This window comes from Sturnus vulgaris, chromosome 3 (assembly GCF_052056855.1).
Source record: "Sturnus vulgaris isolate bStuVul1 chromosome 3, bStuVul1.hap1, whole genome shotgun sequence".
Classification (NCBI taxonomy): domain Eukaryota; kingdom Metazoa; phylum Chordata; class Aves; order Passeriformes; family Sturnidae; genus Sturnus; species Sturnus vulgaris.
Window position 1 is genome coordinate 74,719,597 of NC_142245.1, and position 16,255 is coordinate 74,735,851.

General features: G+C 35.7%; 1 long non-coding RNA gene across 2 annotated transcripts; it reads left to right on the forward strand.

The window, feature by feature from the left end:
* Positions 1-4,163: 4,163 nt before the first annotated feature.
* Positions 4,164-13,873, forward strand: LOC148224421 (uncharacterized). 2 transcript variants are annotated; one of them, XR_015802892.1, is made up of 4 exons: positions 4,164-4,897; positions 7,581-7,700; positions 11,831-12,398; positions 13,414-13,873. It is a non-coding gene; the product is annotated as an uncharacterized LOC148224421 (long non-coding RNA). The 2 variants fall into 2 exon arrangements; XR_015802893.1 differs by having other exon boundaries at positions 12,289-12,398.
* The last annotated feature ends 2,382 nt before the right edge of the window (positions 13,874-16,255 follow it).

Sequence of the window (16,255 nt, forward strand, 5' to 3'; positions counted from 1 at the left end):
TCTTACCTGAAAAATGTCCTTTCTGTAAGAGGGGAAGTCTGCAGCTCCTTGGGTTTTCCTCTCATACTTTCCACTCTCTGGAGGCAGAGCCAGACTGGTCAAATGAGGCCATACATCAGCAAATCTCACAAGTTTCCAGTGCAACTCCATAGAAGCTAGGCCTTTACATCTTAATTCACAGCTAAGCTGATAAGGAAGTGGGGGGAGGGAACAAACACAAAAAGAAACTCACACAATTCCTGCTGCATAAAAGTTTAAACTTCCCTGACAGCTGCTTATATGTTCTATAGCATCTCCCATAAAGATACGAACATCTGGGAGATGGAGAAAGCATTTATAAACATAGCCTAGTTTGAAAGTTACTTTGACTCAGAACTGCCCTTCTTGTGCCAGGTGGGGAGATGAGGTTTCCAGTTTTCTTGCTAGAAGAAATTAAATGCATGTAACCATCCTTCTAGGAAAGTCTACGGGTTTAATACAATACAGCACCCATTAGGTGTCAGGGAATACAAGAAAAAGGTGAATGCAAAAAGGATGTTTTTCTGCCCTTCCTTTAGAAAAGAATATCCGTTCAGAGACAGCATATGAAATGTGCTGCTTCCTCCAGATAATGGCAGGATATGAGATGGTTTGCCTGTATGGTTTTGAGACCTTAAGATTATAGTGAAAGAATTCTTATATATTTCTGTGCATGTTGGAAAAGAGCTGCCTAGCCTGAAGACTTCTATGGCTCATGAGGAAAATCCACAAATATTTAAAAGAGAGAAAGATATTGCTGGCTTTTAGAGCTTTGGCAAAGTACTGATTTAGCCACCCAGCAACTGGAGTATTTTAATTTTTAATTGATGAATAGGATTATAGGCTATCATGATGTGAGATTACTGAATGACATATTTCATTTACTTGCTTTTTAGAGTTTTTTCTGACATCATGGTTTCTCAAGGATTTCTAGAGGATTTTTTTTCCAGTGTTTGTAGGGCTTTTGTGGTTCTTATGTGGCTAAACAGAACATGAAAGAAACAGTTCTGTTAACTAATACTACTTCTCCTAGATAAGACTGTAACCTAAAAACACTGTGTTTACTGAAAAGATTATAAGGCTAAAAGCCCTAAAAGAAGAAAATTTAGCAGAATTTCAGAAAGAAAAAAAAGATAAATAATTGCATATCCAGTGAATTTAATTTTCAGCTAAGAACCCTCTTCATTAGTAGAGGTTTGAGAAGCCTTGTATTTGCTTTTGAGAACTGCTCTGAGGCTTTACGTTGTCTACAGTGATCTAGAAACCAAGCTTGTTTATCACCTGGAATAAATTTTAAAAAATCTTTTTGTTTCTAACTGTTATCTCTATTATAGATAAATGAGAGGGATTGATAAAATCTTTGAGCATATCCTGTATGCTGATTATATTCTTAAGCAGAAGAAAGTGTGGTGAATCCATGTGGATAGCCTGCTTTAGTTCTTCTGTATCTTCTTAATTTTTTCTAAGAGTAAAATTTTGTTGATACACCACCAAGAAGAAATGTTGATTGCATCTTGCCTCTCAAAGGAATTACAATATGCAAGCAATATTTTCCTTCATCTTACGCCATCTTGCTTTCTTCACGGACTCCAAACACAAGGACGAAATGAACAGCCTTGAAAATTAATTTTGAAGATGAATGACCAGAAGTTTCCCTATTTTGCTTTTTTCAGCAAATCAAAGCTATATCAGCAACAAGCTACACGGTCTTGCAGATGCAGACACAGATGTAGAGGCCTCTGAACTACTTCCAAAACTGGAAGCAGCACAGTCACCACATCAACATGATGCCCTACATAATTAACTAATGGCTATATGGCTGCCACAACCCACTCAAATATTGTGCACAGCTCTATTCACTCTAGACAGATTGTATTTTTGCCAAAATTTGGCTATATCTATCTGTGCACTCTCACTGCAGCGCATGATACCAATAGTGCTGCATGAATATCTAAAAAAATTTATAAATGCTTGCTAAAAATGAAACCAGTGCAAAACAAGCCTGGGATAAGAATAGGTTTCTTGTAACATTCCCCTAAGGTGTGTTTCTTCTAATTTAGAGTAGACTCTCAGGAGCAGTAGTGATAAAAGAAGCAACATAAATAGTGGTGTTTAGTTAAGTATCCACAGTTAATTTTTCAGATTTAAGCCTCATTTCCATCTATTTTTCCTATTGTTCTGTGATATTTAGTAGTTTGTGACCACTATGACAAAACACCTCAACATATGTTCAGCAGTAATCTCTATGTATGTCTACTGATTTCAGGGAGGTGTATTACATAAATATTGCAAATGTATATAAATACATATTATAAATATGTATGTATGAAAGTGGTTGCAAATTATTTTTCTTCCCATCTAGTAGGTAAAAGGAAATTTTGTTGCATGTGAGAGACTTAGCATTTAAATCTCTTTACTGATAACAATTATGAATTTTCTTAACTTTACATTAAAATTTATCAATTTTACTCTATTTCCTACCATAAGATCTTTCTCATGTCCTTCTGGAGAACTGCTTTCCGTTTTCTTTGGTCTTTCTGTGATTACTGAGCAACTCTCTTCTCACATTACCCTTTTTTTTTTTATTTCCCTCAAAGAAGACCTGAGAGTCAGCATATCTAAAGGAGGTGAGTTAATAAGTTACTACACTTAGTATAGAGGATTTTTTTAACTCTAAGTGGATAGATGAAAAATTGTTTGAATTAATATACTGAAGAAAGTAGTGCCTATTCATTATTAAAGTGGAAGAGTATACTGAATGCAGCTTTGCAGTTTGCAAAGGACTCAAGAGCTGTCCTGAGCCTGGTAGGTTTTATTGTATATTCTGGTCTGGAGGGTGGTGTCAAAATGCCTAATTAGGAGTTTATGCACAAATTGTGGCAAGTATGTTAGAGGTCAGGATAAGAAGTTTTTTTAAAATCCTAACAAGTTGGAGGAATTATCTAAAAAAATAGGATGTGTTTCAATTAAAACAAGCAGCAAATATCATGGTTAGACCAAAAGAAAAGCAGTAGGACAAATGTACTCTGAGAAGAAAACACCAGTTACACAGAAGATGATCAAGATATTGTGGAGAATTGTTAGTTGAAAGTGAGTCTTGATTTTAAAAAATTAAGAGGAGGCACTGGGACAAAACAGAAAGATTATGCTGAGAAATGTTAGGTAATCTTTCCACTCTACTTAGCTGAAACACTACCTCCACTTTGTGACAGTAATCCTCAAAAAGGATGTGAACCAAGAGGGCCAGTCTGCAATACAGCAGTGATAATCACTGTGGGCTTGGTCATATAAATATTGAGGAAATACTAAAGTAGTTTTGGGGAAGAATACAAGGAAAAGAATAACTTGAACCATTTCACACATGGATAGAGAGGACAGAAACATTTGGCTTAAATTAAAATAAGAAAACTCAGGCTATATATTGGAAACACTAATGGAAGAATGATAACTGACCCCCTGGACAATTCGGAGTACGTGTCTTTGCTTTTGACTTTGGAAGTTTACAAGAACAGGCTGAACATGAGCATCAGGAGTTATTCTCTACAGAGATTTTTCCAACACTGTTTCTTTGGGTTTTTTCTGTGACATATTTGCTATAAAAAGTTATTTAATGAACTTCCAATTAACAAGCAAGAAAGACTAAAGTTTATTGTATATTGGCAGATTAATGTAATATAAATTCATGTTTTAATAAGGTTATATTCCAATTAATGCTCAGGAAATACTCCAGGTCAACATTATGAAGAGCAACAGAAGACTTTGTATTTTACCATCTTTTTGGTTATATTGTTATTTAAAAGACTGATGGACATTAAGAGTTAATGGTCTTTGTAAAAATAATTTTGTTTGAAGCTGTTTTGTTTCTGTTGTTTGATAAGAAGAGAAGCTAAACTTTTCAAGAGAGTGAACATTATTAAGCTACAAATTTCTGTATCAATTACTTATTTTTTTATTTTAAGTAAATTCTTTCTAGTTTGTGCCTTTCTAATGATACAGGGTAGTGACTCAACCAGGTATATCCTGCTGACAAAATTTCATTATCTTTCAGAATGTGTTTTGGTACAAAATAAATATATATGGATTAATATATATGGATTTTAAATCTAATATTTATGGATTTTATCTTTCCTTTAACTTTGGTGGAAAAAACTTTTAAAGACCATAAAGGATCCTGAAGGTATATACTGATATCCGGTGGAAAACAATGGGATTTTGAAAAAAAAAAGAAGAGTGCTTGAATTTGACAACTGACCCTGTCCGTGAAACCATATTTACCTACAACAGTTGTGGGTTCCAGCAATTCTCATGCTCACCAAACAAGCTCTGAAGCCAGTGTTTACTAGAATACAAAAATACGTTCACAGTAGTGGTAGCGAAAGAAAAATTTGAATATTGCCACAAAGGGAGAAACTTGACCTAATAAGTATTTCAGGCAAATAAGATGGCCTGAACATATCACATCTCTCCGTTTGCCCCAACCTTTCTTTTGACCACGGTTATGTGTGTTACTTTAACCCCCCCCCCCAAGGTGCCAGCCACACATGTCTTTTGTAATGTGCATTGTTAGTGAATCTACAGATGAAACAGGAAAACCTGAGATGCTGTAAAACTGATCTTCGTAGCTGGACCTTACATGGAGAGTGTAGAATTTGAGAACAGAGTGCTGTAGGTCATCTGCTTACCTGAATTCTCAATTATGTGTCTTTATGCCAAGTAGCCATCCTAGTTTTCCTTCTTCTTTTGCTCCTCTTCTGCATCCACAAAATAAAAGTTAAGTGATTGGGAGAGATCAGTGCATAGATTGAATCTTGTGACTGAGCCTTAGTTCACAAAGGAAGGATGCAAAAATGGCTGGAAACGAAATTCATCAGTGAGTCAGGTAAGTAAATAATTTTCAGTTCAAGGATATGTGTTTGCCATTTTCTGTTATGTTTTAAATGGGGAGAGGCTTTTTTTATATCCAGGTTGCAATCGTACAGTGAAAATAGTTCTGATTTATTTTAATATACCCACATTATTTAAAAATTCATGCTCCCATGTGATTGTACCCATCCTCTGGCCTTCACAAGATTAGATTACTCACAATCTCTGCATGATTTAAGTCCATCTGGAAAATGAAGCTAGTGCAAAATCTGGCTGCCTCAAACCTGGATGCTCTTCTAAGAAAGTATTGTGCCATTGTGAAGTTCAATGCTCCTCTTCCATATGATCTCCATTGGCTACCAGTGGCCACTTGGGTGTTTTGACCTTTTAAGTTCTAAATAATTGTGTACTCAATAGTTTAGCCTGCTCTTGTGTTATTCCTGAACCAGCTGCAAGCAGCAAACATGATGGATTCATTTTCTTCTACCAAAGAGAGAAATCTTGGCAAAGCATGGGCCATCATATATTGTTCAGACTGCAAACGTAGTCATCTAGTTAGTCTTAACTTGCTCAGTATCCTGAAATCTTTACTGTTTTGGCCATGATCTTCAAAAGATTGTAGTACTAAGCAAAATAAAAGAGCAAATATGATTAAGGTTTAGAAAGAGCGGTTCATCTAAACCTTTTCTTTGATTTCTTTCTAATTGGGGGCCATATGGCATTTCTTCATGTAAATGATGCATCTTCTCTTATGAAGAAAGATGTTTTGTAAATGTGCAGCTCCTTTGATTTAAAATCAGACTTATTCTGTTTACACTGTCTAAAATCCATAGGGTTTGGAGCACTTTTTCTCCAAACCCTTGTGCACTTCCCCTCTCCTTGCCTACATCAGTTTAATAAATGTGGGTCAAAAGAACAAGATGCAGTCTGAAGTTGAAGCACCTCTGACAGCTGAGATTGGCATGAGAAGGTTTGAGATGACGCACAAATTTCCTCCAGCTGCTATGCACTAAGATAATCAAGTTTCAGCAAGGGCACAGTAAAGCTTAGACAAGTCAGTTGCTCTGGTGAGGCTGCCAGCCTTCAGACCATCTTGCTTATGAAGAACCACTGCCAGAAAGGCCAAGGTGAACAAGCATGTTGGCTGCTCTGATCTGTTCTTAAGCTGGGAATAGAAGAGATCAAGATGCCAGAACCAGTTTCCTGAGAGCCTATTTTTTGTTGATGGAGTTTTTAATTATTTTACTGCCCGTCTATTCCGGAGTAAAAAGATGAAGAATAGGCTCTAGTTCAAGAATGGATTTTTCAAAAAAACAAAATGTAGTTCAAAAGTAGATAAGGATAATGCACTGAACTACCAATGCTAACTAGAAAGCTGTTTATTGCACAATGAGGAAGAATTGTACAGGAACATGACATCAAAAGCAAGATTTAAAAAGAGGTAACAGCTAAGATATAAGGAGCATTACATACTGGATCGGCTAGTCTTGAAATCAAAGGGTGAAATGGGTCACTTGTCATATAAGCTCTAAAAAGGGTAACAACTCTAACATCTCACTAGGCATGTTAAGTATTAGAGTAGTATTTCTGTCCTCATCTACAATATGATGTTGCCTTAGAAAGTGTTCATTTCACTCGTTTAGGAAACAGAAATGGTTTTTAATGAAATATTTACCAGAGACAGGCTCAGTTCTATGTTTGCTTTTAAAAATGTCATCATTCACATTTGTATTGACTTAGTATTTGCATAGCAACAGGAGACCATTATCCAGCAACAGGAGACCATTATCCTGTCACAGTACTGTGGGGTCTCCAGGGTATATGGCAGAGGGGCTACTTCAACAGACTATTAATTTAGTTACTTCTGCTGCAGCTATCTGTGCAGAGAAATTAGCAGCAGTACTAATTCACACAAAACCCATATATGCAAGGGAAAGGGCATGACATCAAATAGCATGCAAGAGAATGGAATTTAACCTCTTTCACATTGAATCACAAATACGGATAAAAATAAGAGAAACAGTCACAATATAGAGTAGTGAGCTGTGCAACCACAGGATATTAGCTTATGCCAGAGACCACATTTCGGTTACAACGAATGTCACAAGATTGACGTTTTCAACACTGACTGTAAAAGCTACTGGAGCTGAAGCATTTGCCAGTAGCATTGCTAAGCCATTCTAAATTCACTTATGAATTGGAGGCTAATAAAGGGAAAAAACACAGAAACAGGGTGCACATATAGCAGGACACAGAATCACTTTTCCCCTCCTGCTGTGTTTACAGGCAAGCCAACACTGGAATATGAAGTTAGGAAGTATTGCAGTGGGCACACACTGCCTCATCGCAGATTAATACAATTGACAAAAGTCCCAGCAAATTCAGTGGGTTTCTAACTTTTTACAATGGACATAGTATCATAAGATTTGATATGTTGCCAGGCAGAGATTAACATGATGCCCTGGACAGTGCCTATGATGAAGCATTTTCCAAAATTCTGTGACCTTTTCTATTAAATTTCTTAGTACTACTCTGAAATAATTGGCATATTAGCACAACAGCAGAGCTTAAAACCCTGTGAGATAACTGTGCTTGGAATTTTAGATAAACAAATCAGTAGCTGAGAGGGAAAATGGAGACATGGAGGAGTAAAGAATCTTACCAAATCCTCTAAACTTTGTAATTATTTTCTTGTGTAGCATATATCTTTTTGCACTCTATGGTTCCCCCACAGGCTGGAGAAGTGTTCCCAGATGACATTGTGCCACTGCAGTTCTCTGTGCCATGCTGTCAAGCTGAGAAGTGACATACTTATTTAGGTAAGGACCATACTCACGGTGTGTGTGTTCATCCATAAAATAGTATCTAATTTGAAGAGAATTAGGATAAGAACAAGAAACATTGAACATATGCACCAAATAGGGGACATCTAGCTTCTTTCCAGCTCTAAAATATGTGATGCACAAGGGCAGGGGAAGACAGGAAGAATGAAAACAACCTGAAGAACAGAATCATTGAAGAATCAAGTGTCTTCAGCGGCTGCATACTCTTTGTAATGGTATAGGAAAATTGTTAGTGAAGTTATGTGACATGTTAGATTGGAAAGGGTAGGACTGGAAAAAATGGGTAAGGGAAGAAAAACAATATCATGACGAAAAATTGTTCAGAAAAAATGCTTTGATCAGCAATGTGAAGGTATCATTAAATACATATTATGCCTTTCATCTTAAATTATTTTTGCAATTCTATTACCAGATGGAAACTTGCACCTCTTGGTACTGAGCTCCTGAAAGAAATAAAGGCTAAAAAACACTGCTAGTCTTCATGCTGAAGACATCTGTTGATTTTTTGTTTTGATACCATTTCATGTAATGTATTTTTTGAAGTTTCCTGCCAGCCTAATTCTCTTTACATTGTTTTGTTTTCTCTTCCTGTTTTCAGGTGTTTGTTTTTTATGGTAATTTTCCTTTAAGTTACTAAGTCTTACATCCACAAAAGAGTAAACCATTTCTTCAGGGGACTGAGGCTGGTTTGGGAATACTCTCCTACTAAAAACTAAACTTTCAGATATCTAAAAAACTGGAAGGGTTCACAGTCTTATCCCAGTGTAATTTAGAACAGCTGCAGAGCAGTTCTTAACCAAGCTGTCCTGCTATTTCCCAGCAAGGAAATTCCTGGGTATGACTAATGGTGGTATACATGGGAATAATCAACGCAACATAGAAATAAAATCAATTCTGTTTCAAAGTACATATCTCTCTGTCTATAATCTACTTTGGTCTAAGACAATATGAAAGAAATAAGAAATATGGGAAATATGTTCTTCTTAAAGCAAGAAGATGGAGCACTCTAAACAAAGGGTTTATCTTGCAAATTCTGTGAGTCTCTCATGCTACACAAAATCTTCTGAAAGGTAGTGTCCCAGAATATCAGACGCATGTAAACCAAAAGAAAAAAAACATACACACAGCAAAAATAACCCAAAAGCCAAAAAAGAAAATGTTACTAAGCCTTATTGCTTTATTTTTGGGGGGTAAATGACAAATGTTCATGTCAGAATATTTACCAGGCTTGCATGTTGGGAGCAGGAGACATGCCAATCCCAGAAACGTTGGTGCATGATGCTGGAGGAGCAGAAAGTAGAAAGTCAGGGAATGTATTGGATCAAAACAATTCATCTCTGAAATAATTTGCTGCAGCTTGAAAAGCATTGAAAACCTCAGTCTGATTGCCCAGCATCGCAAATTCATGAAGCAGAACTTTTAGTCGAAAAATCTGGAATAAAGTGATAATTATCAATGAACATGGCTTGTAATTCAGTGCCACAGGGAGCTGTGATTATTTAGAACTCATCACGGTTGTGGTAATACACAAATTTCACTTGTCATTTTCTCATTAAAAGCTTCATTATTAAAATGCTTTATGGTTGCCATAGATGTTTTTTTTTTCTTCCAAAGAATAGCTTCTTAGCCACATGATGTAGAGATAAATGAAGACATTGGGGACGTCATGTGAGGACACACAGAGGAAAATATGAGAGGAGGCATGTGGAAATGGGTATTGTTGGGAACACAGCAGGACTGTTTCTTAGTACCCAAATCAGTAATTAACGGTTTCAGTAATTGTCAAATAATTAAATGAGATAGAATTCCCTGAGTCCACTTTATCTGCACATTACTCTGGTGTAAAAGAAAATTTAATGTACCTGGTTTTTTGTTATGTCATGATTTCAGGGTTTTCTCCAGAGGTTAAAAGCAGTATTCTCATGTTATATATAGACACCTTGAATTGAATCGAATCAAATTGAATTGAATTGAATTGGCAAAAAATACATGAAAAAACATGGCAAGGTATGAGAAGTGATATCCCAGTGACACTGAAGTGTGACCTGGGAGACAGTGGACCTATTCTAATCTTTAGTACTATTTCAGTCTGAATTTGAGCAATTTAATTCACATCTCTGTTAATTTGCTTCCTTCCTCTGCTTCTTGGATTTTTTGCTCAAGAATATAGATCTTGGGTGGTTTAACCATCTCAGTAAATATGTGTATTGTATTTCTTTTGTCAGAACTGTGATTTGACTTTAGTCTGCTAGTACTACTGTAATGTAAAAGGAAAAATAAACTAGCTAAGAAAACGTATACTTTATGCTAATAAATGAAAAGGAGCCATAAGCACATGAGATTTTTAAGTCATGACAAAAGACAACAAATTTCTTGTCATAACATTAGCTTACAAGAGAAAAAAAAGCTCATTAATATTGATAATGGTTTGTCTGTTTCTGCTTAAGAGATTGAGATATATTAATTCAAGATTACAATTTCCCACTCAACCAGGCAGCGCAATAATTACAATTCCATAGATGAAAATATTTCAAGTTGTATACACTGATTCCATGTGTTTATTTCTCACATACATGTAAAGGTACTGAAATATTAAGACCATTTCCAAAACATCCTCTAGGAAAATAAAGTAAGATACAAGAAAACAGTAGCTCCTTAGCCCTAATTATGATCTTGAAAATTCTAGGACCTAGTCCTAAACCCAGCTAAACTCCGTCTGTTTTTAGAGTTCCAGTATTTCATCTTGACAGGACAAGTCTCCTCTTCCAGGAGACCATTAGCTGTAAGTGCAACTCAGATTATTTTTACTTGGATGGTCTTAACTTTGACTGGTTTTTAGGAGAAGAGGCAAGTTAAATTTTCTTCCATTTGCTTTGTTCAGATGTAGAAAAAGTCATTACTTTCTGGAAATGCGAATGTTGCTAGTTTCAGTTTAATATCTGCTAATTTTGCTTCAAATGAATGAGAATTCAGATGAAATGTGTTCCATCTTAATCTTTGGTTCTGATAGAAATATTTTTGTTTGAATGGAATAGAATTTGTTTTACTGCTTAAATGGTGTCATTGTATTAAAACTATGAATTTTCAGAAAACTCTTGCCTGTAGCAAAATACACAAAACTATGATTAGTTACAGAATACCTTAAAGGCACAAATCTGAACTGCTAATGAAAAAGTCTAGATAATGGAATGTCAGAATCAAGTCAATATTTTGAAGCAAATTTATCTTTCTGAATAAAACCATCATTTCTAAAGTTATAATACAAAAAGATAGTTTCTTAATTTAAGCTCCAGAAATGGTGATTAGCAAAAAGCAAGAAAAAAACAGGTTTTTGCAAGTGGTATCATTTAACCACTTTCTCAAGAATTAGGTGTGCTTCTTTTGTCTACTCATTTTCTGGGTGGATTTCCTGATGCAGAATAGCATGAAAGATTTTTTTTTTTTTTTAATGTAATAAAACAAATTTAGGAAGAAGACTTCTTATAAGACACATCCATAAACACACAAGAGTTAACGTGAAAATGTGTGTGGAGGCATTCAGTCTACTGAAACATTTTCCATATTGCCTATTTTTTGTTTTCAATATCAAAGAATTGGAATACACTTTCATAGTAATTATTGCTTCACTAGGAGGCTTTTCCTGCTGATGCAGTAGTCAGCAATTTATAAATGCAGTCTCTGCTCTCTGGAGCACTTAGCTCACGTGTTACTGTCATTCACTTTGAACTGCAAAATCAGTGTGATTCTGAAGGGACCAAATAGATAACGTGCATCTTACCTGGACATCTAGTGTGCAAAGGGAATCAAGTATGTTTTATTCAGACAACACATAATGCAAAACCATCAAACAATTTCAACTCAGATTCAAGACCTTTGAGAAGAAAGAGGCGTGACTGAGAGGCTGTGTTGTAAAACCCCATTTTCAGAAGCTTAGCACTATCAGATGAAAAATACCATTTGGATAAAGTTTTCAATGCTTACTGTCAGTCCAAAGATTTGGAGCATATGCTTGTGAAAATAGTTCGTAAAAGTCTATTCATTCACCCTAAGACAAAGTGGTTTTCAGCTTTTTCTTGTTCTTCTGTCTTTTGTATTCCTCCCCCCAGTGAAATGAAGTGCTGCCATCTATCCAAAAAATGCCAAATACATCACTATGAATGAAGTAGAAATACGCAGAGAAGTTCACACAATGCGAGAAGGTGGCTAAAAATATGAGAATTGCTTATCCAAACTGAGAAGAGAGAGTATAAGAAATTATTTTGCTGCGTTTAAAGAAGAAATGGTTACAAAACTAAACAATAAGTTTTGTCTGTGAAATTTAGTACATAAGCATAGTATTATTTTTTGTGAGTGGTGTTGCAGTAACATATACATTTTCACCAATTCTTATGAAAGATATGTGGGATATATGTCTTATTATGAAATATGAGCTTATAGAGTTATACAAAAGAATTCCCAGTTTGTTTCTTGTTGCTGTTGTTGTCAGTTTATACCAACAGAAAGAGTAGCTGATCAAAAACAAGCAAAAAAAAGTTATTTTTAACACAAGTTCATGATTTTTTAGATAATGAATTGTACCTCTGTAAATCTTGGATGCTGAAGGAACCACATAGCACCTTATTTTAGGTCAAGTCCATAAAGAAAAAGCAAGAAATATCCTCTTCTCAAAGCAAGGTAGGTATAAGATTGCTAACTCCTGTCTGCAGTTAGGAGCTGTGTGACCTTAGCATGCCAGACATTATTAAATTGGCTATTATCTAGATTGTGCCACTATGCCAGTGAAAAGGAGATGGCAGAGAAGGTAATATTAGGACTCAAACCATTGCAAAGTCAATTATCTCGTCTAAGTAGGTCCAGATTTTCCTATTGTCAGAGAATCACAGAGAGATGAGAGGAGCATCCCTGTAAGGTAAGTCATCTAATAATAGCAACAGTATCTAACATTGACACTTGTAGAGAAATTTCATGTGGATAACCAGCTTCAACCAGATCCCTAATTTTCACTTGTTGAGAATAAGACAAGCCAGTCTACCTGTACAAGCTTGCAGTGTAATTTACTTTAGCTTTAGGATGCTGAAGTCTGTAATCCATCACACCCATTTAATTTGTGACAGTTAAAGATTCCTAAGGTATATATCTGCATGTTGCAGGTAGACATGTAATTGCATCACCATTCCACCTGATACTAACACAGGTGAAATAAATCTCCACAGCTTTCCAGTAACCTGGCTGGGACTGAAGCTCTATTTAAAGGGAAAATAATACTTTTGAAATGAGAACAGCACTTGGGGTTTTTGCGACACTTTCATAAATGATTATCCTAGATAAACAAAGTCGAAAGTGATTTGAGTAGGCTGAGAATTCAGCTGTTTCTGCAAACCCGAATAACACCCAAGATTCTTGGAGATATGGAAAACAGACTTTTAAGCTGCTAGGAAGATACAATTAATCATTAAAATGTCATTTACACCAGAAACCTGGAAGGTGGTCAATAAGTCCTTGCTCTTCCAGTGAGGTATTAATAATTGATATTAATAATCAGTTTTAGATTTGCAAGGCAGATACCTGAGCTAGGACAAAGCAGTTTGGAAAAAAAATAGAAAAGAAAGAGTGACTTTCATACAGCATCCGAATGTCTGTAAGAATCCATGGTTAAATAAGTGGAGTTTCTGTTTCCTCTGTTGTGCAGCTGGAAGGTGCTGCATCTACCATACTGCACGTCTGTTCTGGCTAATGAACTTCACCAATTCAGGGCACACACCTGGGCTTGGCAATTCCAGACTTGCAGAGACCACTACAACCACCACAAAATCAGAATCCTCAGTAGTTGTCCAGAAGTCCTCAAATTCTTTGTCATTAAATTTTCTGGCTGGGAGAAATGAAAGTTGATTTCATTGATACAGAGATATAGTAGCCCTCTCTGAACATTTGTCAGTGAAGTGCTGTGATAGGATTCTACAGTGTGCATGTTCATGTTAACAGCAAGAAATTATTGATAAATAATATGTTAATAAATGTTAATAAGTCATGTCAATAGCAATTAAATATTATGTATAAAAATACCTGCAATAGTTCCAATTGTGTCTTATTTTTTAAATTGTAATATTGAGCAAAGTTGGATAGATGAATAAACAATGAGTAGAAAACTTTTTATTGTTATTGATGACTGTATTTTTCTTCAACTTCATGGAACAGCTATTATAGTTCTGTTGTTTCTCTCCCCTTTCCTGGTGCAATTTGAGTATTTTAATGTTCAGCGTCTTTTTGTAATTTAAACTGATACCATTACATTAAGTGCATGACAGGGTCAGTACAGCACATCAAGCTAATTTATAGCCTCTGGCAATTACCAACTCCCAAAGTTTCATAGCAATGCCAGATTTCAGTAACACTTTCTTTTTCAAGCAACTGTCAATAATAAGGCATTTATAATATATTGCAGAAGGCCATTAATTTTAAGTGTGGTGTCTATTCAGCCAGTGTACTTATTGGTTGCAGCAATTCTAAACTGATATTTTACCAGGAGAAATAAATCCTGATCTTTCCACTCTTATGGCATTATGACCCAAATGCAGGGGCAGAACAGTAAATTCTCACATGACTGAAACACTGCTCTCCTCGTAGACGTGTCCTAGAACTCAGTGACAGAACGAATCTAATTTGTGGGGTGACATCTCAGCCCCACTAAAGTCAGTGACAGAATTCCCACTGACTTCAACAGGGATTTTACTGATGCATTTCCTTGTCACTGCAGTAGTTCTTATTATCTTATGGCATAGTCCTTCATGCAGTCCCAAACCAGACACCATTTTTAGGATTAAAGACTGCCTTTGCTGGCTTTAAAAACCTTGCCCATCAGATTTTTTACTCTTTTTTGTTTTTTTACTGGTAGCCCTCATATACCCATACTCAGGAGGTATTAATAAAAGGCAGGAAAAGACAGAGGTTGTAAGCAGGACAGGGAGCACAGCCAATCCATGGCACACCTGGCTGATCCATGCTTTCTTACCACCTCTTGTATCCTAATTAAATGCACATTGTGGTGACTTTGGCCAAAGGGCACTATCTTTTCCAACAGAATACAAGCCTAAATCCTTGTTGCTCTGTTTCAGCTTCTATCTGTTGTACGTGATCTGAGTTTTATTTTGTCACAAATTGTAAGTGCTTGAAAAATGCATTACCATCAGAATGAAATAAACAGGTGGCTATATTTATGCACATCTATAAGGAATTATTTGGAAAGACAAAAAGAACATACTCAGATGCACCTATGTGCACAGATGGAAATATTTAGCTACTTGTTGTCACATAAGAGTGTTCTCCAGGTTTGCATTAATACCTGGTAGTAAGAGTGCAGCATTTCATAGAATCTGAAAGTATGTAGTTCAAAATATTTACAGAACATACATTTAAAACTGCCAGTAACAGGAAGGGTAGATCTCAATGTTTTGTTTGCAGGCATTTTTTGTAGTTGTGACCTTTTAAAGCAAAGTATAAATTCTAGATGAACTGATGTCATAAAGTTGGCCAAGTAAGGAACTAATTTATATAAACTCACGTACAAGATATCGAGCATCTGGCTCTTGCTGTAAAATGCATAAAAAGCACCTAAACCTAGTATTTATGTTGGACACTAGAGATCCAGTTATCAGGCTTTACAGTGATTGCTGTCACTTTACTTTTTAGCTGTTCTTTATTATATATCCTCTGCTGAGTCCTGGTTTTCCCCAGGTAGCTGGAATTCCAAGATTTTTGATCATCAATCAAGCCCTGTAGAATGATAGAAAATAAAATAGAACTCTTTTTGAGGCAGCTGATATATATCTGATTTCCTGCAGTTCTCACATAAACAAAACTTTAAACAGCTAAACTGACTTAAGTGAGAGAAGTGGAAGTTAAGAGTTACAGCTGTGGTCCTACAGTGGAATCTCTCTGCGTGAGACCATGGCAAGAGTGGAGCTTCTCTCATAAAATCTTTGGAGCGAAAGGACACAATAGAATTGTCAGTAGTGATACAACACTGAGCTAATCTCCGTAATGGTGGAGCTGGGAATTCATTTAATAATGCTCACATTTTTAAGAGTGCACTCTGTGAATATTCTTTAGAGATTTAAATAATTGTCAAGATGTCCATCATTATAAAATATCGTTTTTTCCCCCATGACTGTGAAATAGAGGAATTAGTTAATTTATATCAATTTTTCTAATAACTGTAAATGTGAGCAAAATATAATTAGCTATAAATCCTTGATATAAATCTTTTTGGTAATTATATGAAGTAGTCAAATTATTCTAACTTTTTCTTTTTCTATTATTTTATATATGCTGCACCTGTAGGATCACCTTCAATGGGATGTGGCCCAGGATAATTTTTCTTCTTCCTAACTCCGTGTGGCTGAATTGCCATCTAGGATTAAACCATGACAATATTCCACTGGAAAGAAGGAAGAGTTGAGTTTCAGTCCCTTCTCTAGTAGATAAATAATTGCTTATCTTAATTAAAACGGATACTACATAAAAAGAAAACATCA